The 15,463-nt window shown below is 49.3% G+C and overlaps 1 protein-coding gene across 1 annotated transcript in view; it reads right to left on the bottom strand.

Moving 5' to 3' along the window:
- The window catches only part of SHANK3 (SH3 and multiple ankyrin repeat domains 3), a 388,749-nt gene that overhangs the window by 301,847 nt on the left and 71,439 nt on the right, over nucleotides 1-15,463 (bottom strand). The window lies entirely within an intron of this gene.

The raw sequence follows: 15,463 nt of genomic DNA, 5'->3' as shown, positions 1-15,463 counted from the left end.
GATCATGCACGGCCTGAGCGGGCTGGGGGCTGACCGTTGGTTTATTTTGGGTGGGGATGAGAGCCCCGCAGAGGAGAGGGGGGAGGAAAGCACTGGCAGTTGAATGAATGGCAGGAATGCCGTTGCTGGCTCTGGCGCTGCAGGAAAGCACACATCTGGACACAGCATTTATACAAAGGGGAGAAGAAAGGGGTGAAAATTGGCATCATTGTTCAGTTTCCCCTGCAGCAAGGGATGGAGAAGGGGCTACTGTTTCAGGGGAGAGGCACAGCACCCCAGCACCACCGCCAGCACCCACGGAGCCGTCCTGAGCTCCTTGGCACACGGCTGTCCCGCGGCCGGTCCTCACCACCTCATGTCAGCAGCAGCACGCTCCCACCGTGAAACGCTCATCCCGAATGGGAGGAAGGCCACTGCAGCCGTGTGACCCTCCCTCGCCTCCGAGGACCCCGGTCACCCTGCAGCACAGTCTGTGCAAACCTGACGGCCGGTGCAGTCCCAGCTGCCCCCAGGACCAGCCCCGACTCCCAGCACTGCCCAGCGCGCAGGACTTGCTCCACTTCAGGATATAATTTGAGCAGAGAACAGCAGAACTACGGAAATCCCCTTCAACAGTCCTGCCTCACTGAGTGCACCCCGACGGCCCCCAGCCACCCTCCGCTTTTGTTTTTCGGGTGGGAGCAGAGCCCCGATGCACATCTGCCGCTCCCTGTGGGTGCGTGCAGCTCCGAAACGCAGACAGGCACCTCGGTGCCGGCGGGCAACAGCTCTGCCCACAGCAGGTGCTGCGCTCAGCGACGCGACTGCAGTGCCCACCCCTCGCCCCACCGCGACTGTGACCGGTTTGCGAACTTGAAGCAGAACTTGCCTACCGGCACCTACAGGACCCCACGGCAGTCCCACACAGACCCACAGGAAGGACCGCTCCTTCGGCGGGGGCCACGCAGTGACACAGGGCGAGGGGTCTCTCCTACCCTGACGGTGTCAGGGACATCTGAGCTGCAGGAGGACCATGGTCACCTATCCACGGCCCGATTTGACAGCACAAAGAAGGAAGAAAAACGTCCTTCGATATAAAATGAATAAAATCTCCTTGAGAGACAGAACGTTTTTCTGAATGTTTTTGTTATAATTAAATAAATTTGTTTTCTTCAGAGTACAATATTACCAAAAAGAAAAAGTACGCCTTCTTTCTCAAACATATCCCCAGGTCTTTCCATCCAAACCCCCATCCCACAAATGGAGCAATGTAGACACTATGTAAAATAAGATGCCATCAGCTAGAAACACAGCTGTGTATTTTTTAGAAAGGTACCTAATTTGCACATAAATTAAAGCCCCTCGATTTAGTAGAAATACCTATTTAAATGAGAATAATAAAATGGTTTGATATACAACTAAAAAAGATTACGAACATCAATTTTAGAGCGTTGCTATTAGCCAAATTTTTAAACGAGATAGGTAGAGGTCAGACAAGGTCCTGTAGCTTTGTTAAAACTCTGTGTTTTGTGCTACAAGACACCAATATTAAAAATGAAGATTACTGAAGACTGTTGTCAAGAGGATTAAAGATGCGTTCACCGATAAGAGGAATCACCAGTAAATGAGAATGTTACAGCTGGGTCTTCTAAGGGCCTGTCCTCAGCTCAAAACTGTCAATCATTTTTAACAACAATCTGGAAGAAAATAGCAGGTAATCTCTAAGAAATTACACACACACACACACACACAATATTGTTATATATGGCAAAGTCAATGGTACAATGAATAAAATGGCTTCATGCATTCCTTGCCCAATATCAAACTTTAGCAGAAGACAGGTGTAATGCTTTATAGCTAGAAAATAAGGGATGTATTTTAAGCATGAAGGTAATTACCATTGTAATAACATATGTATTACATGGGAACGTAACGGTGTCCACACCACCAGCAACGTCACCAGAGAAAAATCAGTGGCAATATCTCCGTAGCTCAGCAATGGCTGTGAAGATAAGGGTTTGGTGGAGGGGTTATAGGCAACAGTCTGCAAACCCTTCTCACACCGGGTGCAGCCACAGGAGAGAGCAGTGCTGGACACAGCCCAAGAAACAGTGGAAAACGCCACCGTTTGTCACAACTAACAGATGGATGGATGCGCTGCTGACGTGGTGCTGGGGGACGTTTGTGGAAGCCCTCGGTGGCATCAGCGAAGACATGGCTGTGGGTTTTGCACTTCAGAAGAGCTGGGTGGCTGCGGTGGAAGTGCAGTCCACTGTTCCGCTGAAGCCGGGTGGGGATGGGGCTTCTGATTCACACACCCAACGCAACCCGAGGGAGATGACGAGCAGGTGACCCGCGAGTGAGGTCCCGGGGCAGGAGAGCCTTCCTCCTCCTTTCCACCACCAACAAAACCACCCGCTGCACAGCTCCCACAGCTCTTCCTCTTTAGCTAAGGCCGCCTGCAGCTGAAGGCAAAGGGCAGCTCGAGAGGAGAGTCTAGAGAAGTTACGGTCTTTTAAGCATTGTCACTTATCTTCTGTGCCAAATGCCATTGCTTTAATTTCTGTTGTTATCACTGACTTTCAGTTACTGCTTTTTTATCCTAATTTCTATAAAATCTCTTCCTTATTTATGGTTATCTTAATTATTTTGAGACACATATTTGGCCCTTGCAGTGTGATAAGAACTCAGACTGCTACAAACTTCAGGTTGCGCATATGAACTGAGGTATCCTCACCAGTCCCTGCTCCAGGCATCTCCTGCCATTTCCACCATTTCCACATGTGGTTCATCACCAGTCTGTTTTCAATATCTCAGTTTAAATGAGACAAACTTTTCAAAAGACACAGAAAACAAGGCTTCAAATCTTCCTTTAGTCTCAGTTATTAATATGCCAAATTCAATTGAAAAATCTATCATGTTATCTTGAGTCCTGAAGATTGAGAAAGGTCCAAATAGAGCATTTCAAGATGCACTGAATGAACTGCAGCTAGTAATTTGTTCACTAAATCTAATCTAATCACTATCTAATCTAGGATTTTAGTGATTATACTCTATTAATTCTTGGAAACGTGCATATCCAAATGAATGCTTAAAGTAATTAACTAATAAGTGCACAAGATCTGTAGCAGAAAACAAGAACCAGCAAGATGACGCGCTGCATGTTGCACAGCGTGAGAGACTGATTAACGGGGGTAAGAAGGTTGGACCCTGCCCGTGGGCTGTCGGGCAGCTGAGCTCAGCAGCGTGGGTTTGACACCCACTCTCCCTCGGGCGCCCGCTGAGCTGCTCTAATGCAAAGAGGCTGCGGGACAAAGCCAGCGCCCCCTGAGCGTGGCGGCTGCTCCGGTGCACCTGACCCTCACCGGTGAGATTAAATTCTGCAGCCAAAATCTGCAACAGCAAACCGGGGCCGGCAGACGACAGCTGGACTTGGGAGCACCACCGGTGCTCAGAGGAGCTGGAGCCCAGGGGAGGAGCAGGTGAGATGGTCTGGGTCTAAAAAGCTGCTAGAGGGACTGTTCCTAAAGGAACATCAATGGGTTGTAGGGAAGCGGAGGTGGGGAAGGGAACAGCCTCTCGGAGTGTTTCCTCATGCAAAGCGCACCCCCGCGATCCCGCAGCCTGCCCGGCGAGAGCAGCAGAGGAGCGGGGCACCGCTGGGCAGGACGCTGCCGAGAGCACTTGGCTCTGGCAACTGGAGCACGAAGCAGGTCGGGGTCCAGGAAAGTTTGCAGGAGTTTAAGGACACTCTCCACAGAGCGCAAGAGCTCTCGATCCCCAGGTGAAAGAAATCAGGAAAGGAAGGTAAGAAATCGGGAAAGGCAGGTAAGTGACCGGCACTGCTGAGTCGAGACCTGCTGGTCAAACTGAAGAGCACGAAGGAAACACATGGGCAGTGGCAGCAGGGACAGGTGTCCTGGGAAGAGTACAGGGACACTGCCCAATTCTGTAAGGATGGGGTCAGGAAGGCCAAAGCACAGACGGAGCTGAACTTGGCAAAGGGCACAAAGAATAATAATAAGGGCTTCTACGGGTAGGCAGAAAAGAAAGATGAAACAAAGCATACCCCCCGATGCGCCTGGGAAGATCATGGAACAGATCCTCCTGGAAGCTATGCTAAGGCACATGGAGGACAGGGAGGCGATTCGAGACAGCCGGCATGGCTTCACCACAGCAAGTCCTGTCTGACCAGCCTAGTGGCCTATGATGAACTGACAACAGCAGCGGACAAGGGAAGAGCTACGGATGTCGTCTATCTGGACCTCTCTAAGGCCTTTGACAAGGTTCTCCCCCACAACAACCTTCTCTCTAAATCAGAGATGAGGATGAGAAATTGGTTGAATGGTCGCATCCAGAGGGTAGTGGTCAACGGCTCAATGTCCAGACGGAGATGGGTGACAAGTGGTGTCCCTCAGGGGTCTGTACTGGGACCAGTACTGTTCAATATCTTCATCAGTGACATCAACGGTGGGATCGAGTGCACCCTCAGAAAGTTTGCAAACGACACCAAGCTGAGTGGTGCAGTTGACATGCCTGAGGGACGGGATGCCATCCAGAAGGACCTGGACAAGCTGGAGAAGCGGGCCCATATGAACCTCATAAGGTTCAACAAAACCAAGTGCAGGGTCCTGCACCTGGGTCAGGGCAATCCCCAGTAACAATACAGGCTGAGGATGGAGGGATGGAGAGCAGCCCTGCCAAGAAGGGCTTGGGAGTCCTGGGGGGACACGCTGGCCACGAGCCAGTAATGTGCATCAGCAGCCCAGCGAGCCCCCGGCATCCCGGGCTGCATCCCCAGCAGCGTGGCCAGCAGGGCGAGGGGGGATTGTGCCCCTCTGCTGCGCTCTGCTCTGCTCTGGGGAGACCCCCCCGCAAGTGCTGCCTCCAGCTCGGGGGCCTCAGCACAGGAGAGACATGGACCTGCTGGAGCGGGGCCAGAGGAGGCCCCAAAGATGCTGGGAGGGCTGGAGCCCCTCTGCTGGGAGGACAGGCTGGGAGAGGTGTTGGGGTTCAGCCTGGAGAAGAGAAGGCTCTGCAGACACCTTACTGTGGCCTCCCAGTACTTAAAGGGGCCTACAGGAAAGACGGGGACAAACTTTGTAGCTGGTCCTGTTGCGACAGGACATGGGGTAATGGCTTTAAACTCAAGGAAGGGAGATTCATACTAGATATAAGGAAGAAACGTTTTACACTGAGGGTGGTGAGCCCCTGGCACAGGGTGCCCCGAGAAGCTGTGGCTGCCCCATCCCTGGAGGTGTTCCAGGCCAGGTTGGACGGGGCTCTGAGCAACCTGATCCAGTTGAAGATGTCCCTGCCCATGACAGGGGAGGTGGGACTAGATGGCCTTTAAAGGTCTTTTCCAACCCAAACTATTCTATGATTCTAGTTCATTTCTAAAGGAGTTTTTTCTCTATGTTTTTGTCTTGTAACTATGTTTTCTCTTCATTCTGCTAAGAGAAGCTTAGGATGAAAAGCATCACTAATGTTTTAATTGCAAAGAAAGTATTCTGGCAATCCTCAGGCTGGTCACTTCTGTGAAAGCAATGAATCCAAACAAGACTGCGTTGTGGAACAAAACACCTGAGCTCCCGTACCCAGAACTGGTCCAAGATCCCCCATTCCTGTCAACTGCAACCATCTCTGCATCAGGTGTTATCCACAACCCCCTCAGAAGCCGGCAGCAAAGAGACAACTTGAGAGGACAGCCACTGTGTCACACGATGCGGATGCTGCTCTACAGCCTCGCAAAAGAAACAAAATGTAGAGGCTTCTCACATTTGCAGGGTGTCATGAGAACTGGAATTCACGTGGCGAGGGAAGGTGAGAAACCCCAGAGACTGCTCAACATGAGCAGAAACAATCTCTCCACTCTGATACCAGAGTTAAAAAATAAAAAAAAATCTGTATTACTCCAGGACTTCAATTATCTTTTAAGGAAAGGGAGGATCTCTGTTCAAGTTGAGATGACAACAGGCTTGATATGAAATTTGTCATGAAAGCTACTGGAGAGGAGGGTTACCATCTACACACTGTTCCTATACAGACCTATAGCACCTACAGAACCTATAGCACACACTAACAGAAAATATCTGCCTGTGACAAACACCACCTGTAAGTAGAACCTCATGGTCCTGTTTTTCAGCTGTAGGTGAAAACATTACAAGATGACATTTCATCTCCAATTTCAGTTGAATGCAAATGTATCATTTTCCACTAATCTCCAGTTGCATATTCAATTCAAAGAGATGCCACCAGTTTGCTTAGGGAAAAAAAAAAAAGGTTTAAACCAACTAGATCAACAGATTTTAAACTGAGAAGGACGATAAGTTTACAAACCACAAGCCATTGGAGTTTCAACCATGTTTCCCTCATCTAGCCACAACTGGCTGAAGCAAAGTGCAACTTTTAGCTACGAAAACTGAAAGCAACAGAAAATATATCGTGTACAAAGGTGAGTTTTTGGGGTTGTTAATCAAGTAATTGGACATGGGTACCTTGAATGCATTACGCCACAGCTAGCAGACAGACGGGACACATCGCAGCCAAAGCAGGAGAGCAGCAAGCTCCCTGCGCCGTGGGGAGAGGGTTTTTTCCTAACAGTAAGCAGAAGGTTGAGAAAGCACTGTCATGCACAGCAAGTATTTCTCCCCAGTTACTTATTCCTGCTGCTATTTGTCCTCACATCGTATTGGGGTCACAGTCTGTACTGCTGCACACAGTCAAGAATAATTCTTTGTAAATACAATGATTTCCTCTCATTCTCCTGCTGCTCCCCAGTTGCCGTCTTGTGTTAAATATTGAGGATTGCCTTTCTCTTGTCTACATGCTAAACTATCGCTCAGGCTTGGGTTTAATTTTAGAAAAACGGTAACTTCTCAAGTATTTTTTTTACACCCTTAGAATGTACCTACAGGAAGCAACTGTGAAATTTTTCTTTTAATCTCTTTCAAAGACTGTTAATCTTTCCTAGAATATCTTCCCAGCGATCCTGCAGCACTGAAATGTGAACAACGGCAAATTGGGCTGCGACGGTTTAAGACGCGGGTCTTCTCTGGGCTCTCACCCCAGCAGAGGCAGGGGAAGGGGATGTGCTGCACTTCGGCTGTCCCAGTGCAGCTTAGGACCACTGCCAAAAGCAGCTTACTTGAGGAGATCAGGCTTCGCGCTGAAGAGGGCAGGACCACACCGTATCTTCCTGTTGGCTCTGCTGCGAGCATGGCGCCACGAGCACGGGGTATTTCACGGTGCAGCCGGTGTTGTTTGAAGTCCGTTAACTGGATTTAACTCCACAGAAGAGCACTGCTCCAAGCGGGGACGCCCAGCTCGCCTGCGCAGCAGGGAACCGCTCCGTTCGGAAGAACCCAGCACAGGACAAGCATGCAGCACCCCCGCAGGCAGGGCGTGAGGGGCTCTGGTGTGACCAGGCTGCAAACCCCCCGTGTCTCCAGCAAATCTAGCACCGACGTCAGGACACAAACGAGCTAACAGCAGTAGAAAGGAAACATTTCCCTCCTAATGGGGACAAGTCAGATGACAAGTCCCACACCGTGGCTGCTGCCTGTCCTGGGACATGCTGGAAAGAGAAACCAAGAGTAAACGCAGGTATTTCGGTGGCCCAGATGAGCTGGGCAAAGGTGCCATCATTCCCATCTACAACACAGATACATCCCCTTCTGAACTGCTAGAATTTAAGACTTGGGCAGGGTTATATGATTTCTCTCCTTTAAAAGAAATAGTGAGCAAGAGGAGACCTCTGCTTTCTGGAAAACCTTGTGGGCTGCAGATAAGACTATTAATTTCCCCGTGTTGAATAGGATCATGGATAATGACCCACAATTAATTTCTGCAGGGACATTTTTCCCCCAGGTCAAGAGAGGAAGAAGAAAAGGTTATAGAAATTGAGAAAAGGATGAATCATTTTTATTAGGGATCTATACTGCAAAGTCTTTGAGACAGTACCACTGCATTCATTGCCTTGAAAATCAGCAGAGCAGTCACAAACCAGGATGGGGATGAAGGGAACATTTGTGTTGCATAGGAGTGGCTGAAGAAGAAAGCTTTAGCTGCTGAAGGGCTGAATTTCTAAAACCTCAAGGGTTTGGGTTCCCCCCCTCCACTTTCGTACGAGGAAGGAGAGTAAATGGTGTTTGTAATTATCCAAGCTGCTGAAGATCTGGCCACACAGAAAGGAGCAGTTGGTGTCAGAGCTTATTTGCAACATCCCTGGTAGACTCATCCCTAGAGACACGGTGGATAAAAGAGCATTGCTAATAGCAGTGCTGCCCTGCCTAAAAGGAGAGTAGATTTACTACAGCGATTTTGTAAAGGATGGCTGAGAAATTAAGAATTGTACTTACGCACTACAGCTTTTTCTACCTTTGCTAAATACCAAACACTGGAAATACCATCATTTATTTATTCCTTCTCTTGAAATCTTAGTTGGACATCTGCCCGCAGTCCCATCACTTTAATGATCAACCTGAAAGCTCTGGGTTAAAAATTCAGTATAGAAGTATTCCCAACCAAGGAAAGACTGAGGTTTTCAAAGTATCTAGGAGAGAGCAGGCTTGACTTGGCAGCAAAGCAGCCTTCCCTCTCTGCATGCACCGTGCCCCTGCAGGCCCTTAAAGAAGGTCCGGAGCAGCAGGCAAGAAAACTCTAAGACCTTTCAGAAAAGAGCGTTTCCACCCTGTGTTTGTACACCCTCTGGTTTCAGGTTTTACCAGATTCCCACATCTGAGAGTCCTGGCTGATGGGCCAGGTGAGTACCTCCAGGCAAAGAAGGAGAGGAGCACTGTTTCAGAAGGACGTGGGACAAGGACATTCAAAAAAGTCCCAGAGAAGCTGAAGAAGGCCAAAGCAAAACAAACAAACAAGCAAAAAAAAACCCACACAAACAAACAAACAAACAAAAAACAAACAAAAAAACCCCAAAACAAAACAAAACAAAAAACCCCACAATATCTAAAAGATGTTGGGTTCCTGGAGATGGTGCAATGAGGGATGATGCCTGAACAGAGAACACATTGAGCAGAACTGCCACCTTGGATTTCCGAAGGGCAGACTTTAGCCTGTTTAGGAGCATGGTCGAGAGTGTCCATTGGGAGGCAGTTTTGAAGAGCAAAGGTGCCCAGGAAGGCTGGGCATACTTCAAGCAGGTGCTCTTAGAAGCACAGGAGAAGGCCATCCCCGTGTCTCGGAAAACGAGCAGACGGGGAAGACGACCAGCCTGGCTAAATAGAGAACTTTGGCTGGACCTCAGGAAAAAAAGGAAAGTTTACATTCTCTGGAAAAGGGGGTTGGCAACTTATGAGGACTATCAAGATATAACAAAGCTATGTAGGGGGAAAATGAGAAGGGCCAAAGCTCAATCAGAACTCGGCTTGGCCACTGCAGTTAAAGACAATAAGAAGAGATTCCTTGAGTACATCAATAGAAAAAGGAAGACTAGGGAAAATGTAGGCCCACTGGTGAATGAGACAGGTGCCCTAGTGGTGGAAGACACAGAGAAGGCAGAGTTACTGAATGCCTTCTTTTCTTCGGTCTTCACTGCTAAAGCTGTCCCTCATGAATCCCATACTCTGAAGGCAAAGGGGAAGGTCTGGAGAGAGGAAGATTTTCCCTCAGTTGAGGAGGACTGGGTCAGAGACCACTTGGCCAAGCTGGACATTCGTAAGTCCATGGGCCCTGAAGGGATGCACCCGTGAGTGCCGAGAGAGCTGGCAGATGTTATTGCTAGACCACTCTCCATCATCCTTGAAAGGTCATGGAGAACAGGAGAGGTGCCTGAGGACTGGAGGAAGGCTGACATCATTCCAATCTTCAAAAATGGCAAGAAGGAGGACCCAGGGAACTACAGACCAGTTAGTCTCACCTCTGTCCCTGGGAAGGTAATGGAGCGACTCATTCTGGATGTCATCTCCAAACACGCTGAGGAACAGGAAGTTATTGGAAGTGGTCAACATGGATTTACCAAGGGTAAATCATGCTTGACCAACCTGATAGCTTTCTATGATGTTATAACTGGTTGGCTGGATGAGGGGAGAGTCGTAGATGTCACCTACCTCGACTTTAGCAAGGCTTTTGACACTGTCTCCCATAACATCCTCATTAGGAAGCTGAGGAAGTATGGGCTAGATGAGGCGACAGCGAGGTGGATTGAGAGTTGGCTGCGGGACAGAACTCAGAGGGTTGTGATCAGCGGCACAGAGTCTGGTTGGAGGCCTGTAACCAGTGGTGTCCCCCAGGGGTCAATACTCGGTCCAGTTTTGTCCAATATATTCATTAATGACCTGGATGAGGGGACAGAGTATATCCTCAGCAAGTTCGCTGATGCTACCAAACTGGGTGGGTTGGCTGACACCCCAGAGGGCCGTGCTGCCATCCAGCGTGCCCTGGACAGGCTGGAGAGCTGGGCAGAGAAGAACCTAATGAGGTTCAACAAAAGCAAGTGCAAGGTCCTGCACCTGGGGAGGAAGAACGTAAAGCACCAGTATAGGTTAGGGGCGGACCTGCTGGGAAGTAGCTTGGAGGAGAAGGATCTGGGGGTTGTGGTAGACAGTAAATTATCCGTGAGCCAGCAATGTGCCCTTGTTGCCAAAAAGGCCAATGGAATCCTGGGCTGCACAGGGAAGAGTGTGGCCAGTAGGTCGAAGGAGGTCATTCTCCCCCTCTCCTCTGCACTGGTGAGGCCACAACTGGAATACTGTGTCCAGTTTTGGGCTCCCCAGTACAAGAGGGACAGGGAACTGCTGGAGCGAGTCCAGCGGAGGGCAACTAAGATGATTAAGGGATTGGAGCATCTCCCTTATGAGGAAAGGCTGAGATCGCTGGGACTCTTTAGCCTGGAGAAGAGAAGGCTGAGGGGAGACCTTATTAATGCTTACAAGTATCTAAGGGTGGGTTGAAGGAGGATGGAGCCAGGCTCTTCTCAATGGTTCCCAGTGACAGAACGAGGGGCAATGGGCACAAGTTAGAACGTAGGAAGTTCCATTCAAATACACGGAAAAACTTCTTTACGGTGAGGTTGCCAGAGCACCGGCACAGGCTGCCCAGGGAGGTGGTGGAGTCTCCTTCTCTGGAGGTTTTCAAGACCCGCCTGGATGCAGTCCTGAGTAATGCGCTCCGGGCAATCCTGCTTTGGCAGGGGAGTGGGGCTGGATGATCTCTAGAGGTCCCTTCCAACTCTGAAACTCCGTAATGCCGTGATTCCGCGACATGGAAGTTTGTGGCATCATTTTCTTCAGACAGCAGAGGGCCAGAGGAGGGTTTAGTACCAGTAACTGTCTCCCTTTTGGTTGTTATGGTCAAATATTGCTACGTGCTGAAGGGATGGAGCAAAGACACTGTTAGTTCGGTATTTAACATTGGTCACATCATCATCTGACCTGGCATTCAAAGAGGCAGAAAACCTCCTTGCCCCACAGCCTTTGGGGGCAAACAGCCTCCCTGTGCTTTGCCAAGCCCTGCCGGCCCCGCAGGGATGTGCTATGAGCTCTTCTGCCTCCGCCTGCCTGGCAGCACAGCCTGCGCCTTCGTCCCTAAGGGTCTCCTGGCACGCTTCTGCTGAATTCAGTGGGAAAAAGATGGTTTCCACGATTGCTGCCTGGCTAGGAGGCAGGGACATCAAGCAGTGATCCTTACCCTGGTTGGATGGTGCCTGTCCAGCCTCCTGCTGGCTCTCGGGGCTGTCCCCTGCACGCAGGGAGTGCGCAGCAGCCTGGTCTGCAACAGCTCCCTGCTCCCCAGAGGAGGAAAAAACCACATTCACAGAGTTACTCCTTGTCTCGAAGACCAGGTTGCAACACCGCTGGCCCCTGTGGCACATGGCTTTGCTGTGGGAAGCTTGGCCACATCTGCAGATCTCCCTAGCCAGCTGGAGGGAATGTGGGGCCCCGGGGGTAATTCCCAGGCACCTGTAGATTCACAGATGGGTTTGGATGCAATAACCATATCAAAGGCTTCTGTGCTTCAAGAGGAAGGCTTCCCTGCAGCCTGCAAGTAGGCTTTAAGAGCAAACATAATGAAAAGGGCAGCTCCTACCAACCCAGTCAGGCTCTGTCCAGAACTGTAGGCACAGCAGCCAGCGTTTCAACTAGCTCAGCCTCAGTGTAAGGGAAGTCCAAATCACCAAGGGCCTTCCCCATTACTGGAGGAAGATATTCCAGAGTTCTGTAAAGACTTTGACACAGTCACTCACAACATCCTTCTGTCTAAATAAGAGCGATATATATTTGACGGATGGGCTGTTTGGTGGATAAGGAATTGGTTGAATGGTCACATCCAGAGGGTAGTGGTCAATGGCTCAATGTCCAGATGGAGATCGGTGACAAGCGGTGTCCCTCAGGGGTCCATATTGGGACCGATACTGTCTAATTTCTTCATCAATGACATAGAGAGTGGGATTGAGTGCACCCTCGGCAAGTTTGCAGGCAACACCAAGCTGAGGGGAGATTCAGACTAGATGTAATGAAGAAATGTTTTACACTGAGGATGGTGAGACACTGGCGCAGGTTGCCCAGAGAGGCGGTGGATGCCCCATCCCTGGAAACAGTCCAGGCCAGGTTGGACGGGGCTCTGAGCAACCTGGTCTAGTGGAAGGTGTCCCTGCCCACAGCAGGGGGGTTGGACTAGATGGCCTTTAATGGTCCCTCCCCACCCAAACTATTCTATGATTCTATCATTCTATATTAAGTGTTAAATTAATGCCCTCCTTTCTCTCTACACCCTTCTCCTGCTTCCACAGGGACTGGCAAGCAGATGGTGTCCTGCAACAAGACTTCACTTGCTTCATCCTCAGCAACTCCCTCCGTTCCCAGTTTTCCTATGTCCACTGAGCCCCAGTGTCCTTCCCAGTGCAAGCAAACCAACAGCCTCCTCCTTTGATTAACCTCACAGACTGCACACGCTCATTTTAGCAGACCTCCCGTGTTGCAGACTGGGACTTGGTTAACCTCCTTCAGTATAAAACTACAAGACAAACTGTTCTTCCATCCATGACCCCTGGCTAGCTAACATAAAAGACAGAGCAGGAAGGATGCAGAACAATTACATTTTTACTTTACCATTCACCAAAATAAAACACTATCCTGCACAGATGTATATTTATTTTCTCCCAGGACAAGATGGTACAAAAAAGGATCACAACTGACACACGTCAATCATACTCCTTAATATACTCCCATAAAGGGCAGTATGAAAACTTGTAGTGGAAAGCAAACAAGGAAAATAATTAACTTTCTCTCTGCCCAATACTATAAAGTTCCGATAAAAATGCATTGGGCTCTTAACAATAGCAAAAAAGCATTGATAGGAAACAGGGAGAGGCCTCTCGTCACAGGAGTCAGAGACCACGAAGAGGCAGTACTTGTACACCATGTACTGTTGTTGGGTTGTTAACACTGACGGTACCACTGTTGACGTCTTGTGATGATCAGCATTACAAAACAGGCACCACTGATGGTACTAAGACCTTCACCAGGAGGTAGAAAGGCAAGTGTCCTTTCTCATCCTCCTCTTCCACGTGGGCTTGCACACAGAACTCTAACCTAAGGCTCCATCCATATGTGCTGCCATGGTACAGATGTTTATTTAAAAAAAAAAAGAAAAAAAATTGCTAGACTAAAGAGAAATAGCCCAAATATATTTATGTTTATAAAAGAGCTATTTGTTAAGCCTCTTCCAAACCAACTTTAAGGGATACATATTAAAATAACCATCTTTGCTGCTTTCTGCAGCCTTTAAAATGTACCATAAATTAAATCAGTGCGATTTTACATGGGAACACTCTGAAGGCTTGTTAAAATATCCTCTTCCAACTGCAATTGTGCTGGTTGAAGGCGCTGCCTCCCCCAGCCGTCCTTCACTGTTTGTTCACCACCCTACACTTGGAGGGCCTCCATCCCAGCGTGCTGGCTCAGCTCTTTACGGGAGTCTCGCCTAACATTTTTCAGTAAAAATGAGCCACTTTATTTTCCAAAACTTCGGTTAACTGAATGATTAGGTACTTGAGATAACTAATTTATCTTCTTGCAGAGGAGCAGAAGGCAGGCAGGTTGGAAGCAGAAGTCCATGATAAATTCCAGAAACTTTTCCTTGACAGGAATTGCTGCGTGCCTTCTCTGCTTGAGCTCCACCACATCAGAAAGGCAGTACAACCACATACAACACCTCCAAACTCGGCATCTCAGCTATATACCCAAAGAAGCTCTACAGGTGATGAAACAATAAACAGAGCTAGAGAAAACCACACTATAGCAGGGCCCCTACGCTTTGATGAGTCCACCTGAAGAGTCCTTGATAAGGAGTCTGAGGTCCTACCACTATCCTTGATAAGGTGTCTGAGGTCCTACCACTATGATTTCCCTTCAAGCAATGCAAAGTAACAACAACAGTGACACCCACCAATCTGCAGATCCATGAAGAGACCACAAAGAACAGAGCTGCCTGCACTTCACTCAGGGGTGGGCACCGCACTGACAGTACAGCAGTATCGCCACTCTGCACACAGGCAGCACCGAACTGTACCAACATGATTGACTGCCGATACTCTCACGAGACCACACGGTCCATGACACGGCTCTCATGCTCTGCTGCACAGGGTCCCTGCCTCCTCTTCCTCTTTCATCCAGCAATTCAGGAAATTCTAGTTTAGTAAACAAGCAGTTACTACAGAAACACCTGTGTCCAAAACAAAGCAAAATAGGTACATCAAATAGGGATGGAGAAGGGAGTGCGAGATGCTTTTTCTTTCCTAGTCTAACTCTGTATTCATTACTATTATGGCCAGAAGTGAAACAGTTAAAAAAAAGACAAATGTATTTTATTTTCTGATTTCAAGACCATCGGCTCATATTTGTCATACTTTATAGAAAGATTCACGAGAGGCTCGGGTCCTGAAAAGCCTCACCAAGACTGTCCTAAGCATGAGACCAACACAGCAGACTGTCTTCCTCAAGCTGAACCCCGAGAGATGGTGTTCAGCCCGCACACATGAGTGTGGGTACGTGAGCCCCCACCACGGTAATGGAGAGGTAGTGGACAACTCAGTGGAGCGCAGCTGAGCTCACCTGCAGCAGACCGCGGGTGCGACTCAGCCCCCCAGCGAGACCCCATCAGGCACTGCAGGCGCCAGTCCCACCCGACCTCCAGCCACGGCAGGAGGCAGCTCTCCTGCCAGCCCTGCACCAACCCTGCCAGGTCCACGCTGACATCTCGGACTCCCCGGTGTGAAGTGTGCAGTTCAGGTGACCAACTCCAACCTCAGGGCCAGGCGTGGAAACGTGTCTGGGTGCCCTTCACCGCAGTCTGGAAATCTTGCCACGGGAACAGGAACCATGCAGCAGCGCTTGCATTTACGTGTCTGAACGTGGAAGCTAAGGACAGCCCACAATTCTCCTTTAGTGCTGGATGAGCCTGGGAAATTAAAGGGCGGGAATTTGCCAGTAATGGGGCAAAAAGACATGGAAGGAAAGCTGAAGAA

The sequence above is a fragment of the Vanellus vanellus genome, assembly GCF_965231255.1.
Source record: "Vanellus vanellus genome assembly, chromosome: 1".
Classification (NCBI taxonomy): domain Eukaryota; kingdom Metazoa; phylum Chordata; class Aves; order Charadriiformes; family Charadriidae; genus Vanellus; species Vanellus vanellus.
The sequence above is the reverse complement of the archived record's forward strand: the minus strand, read 5'-3'. Positions and strand labels throughout refer to the sequence as shown.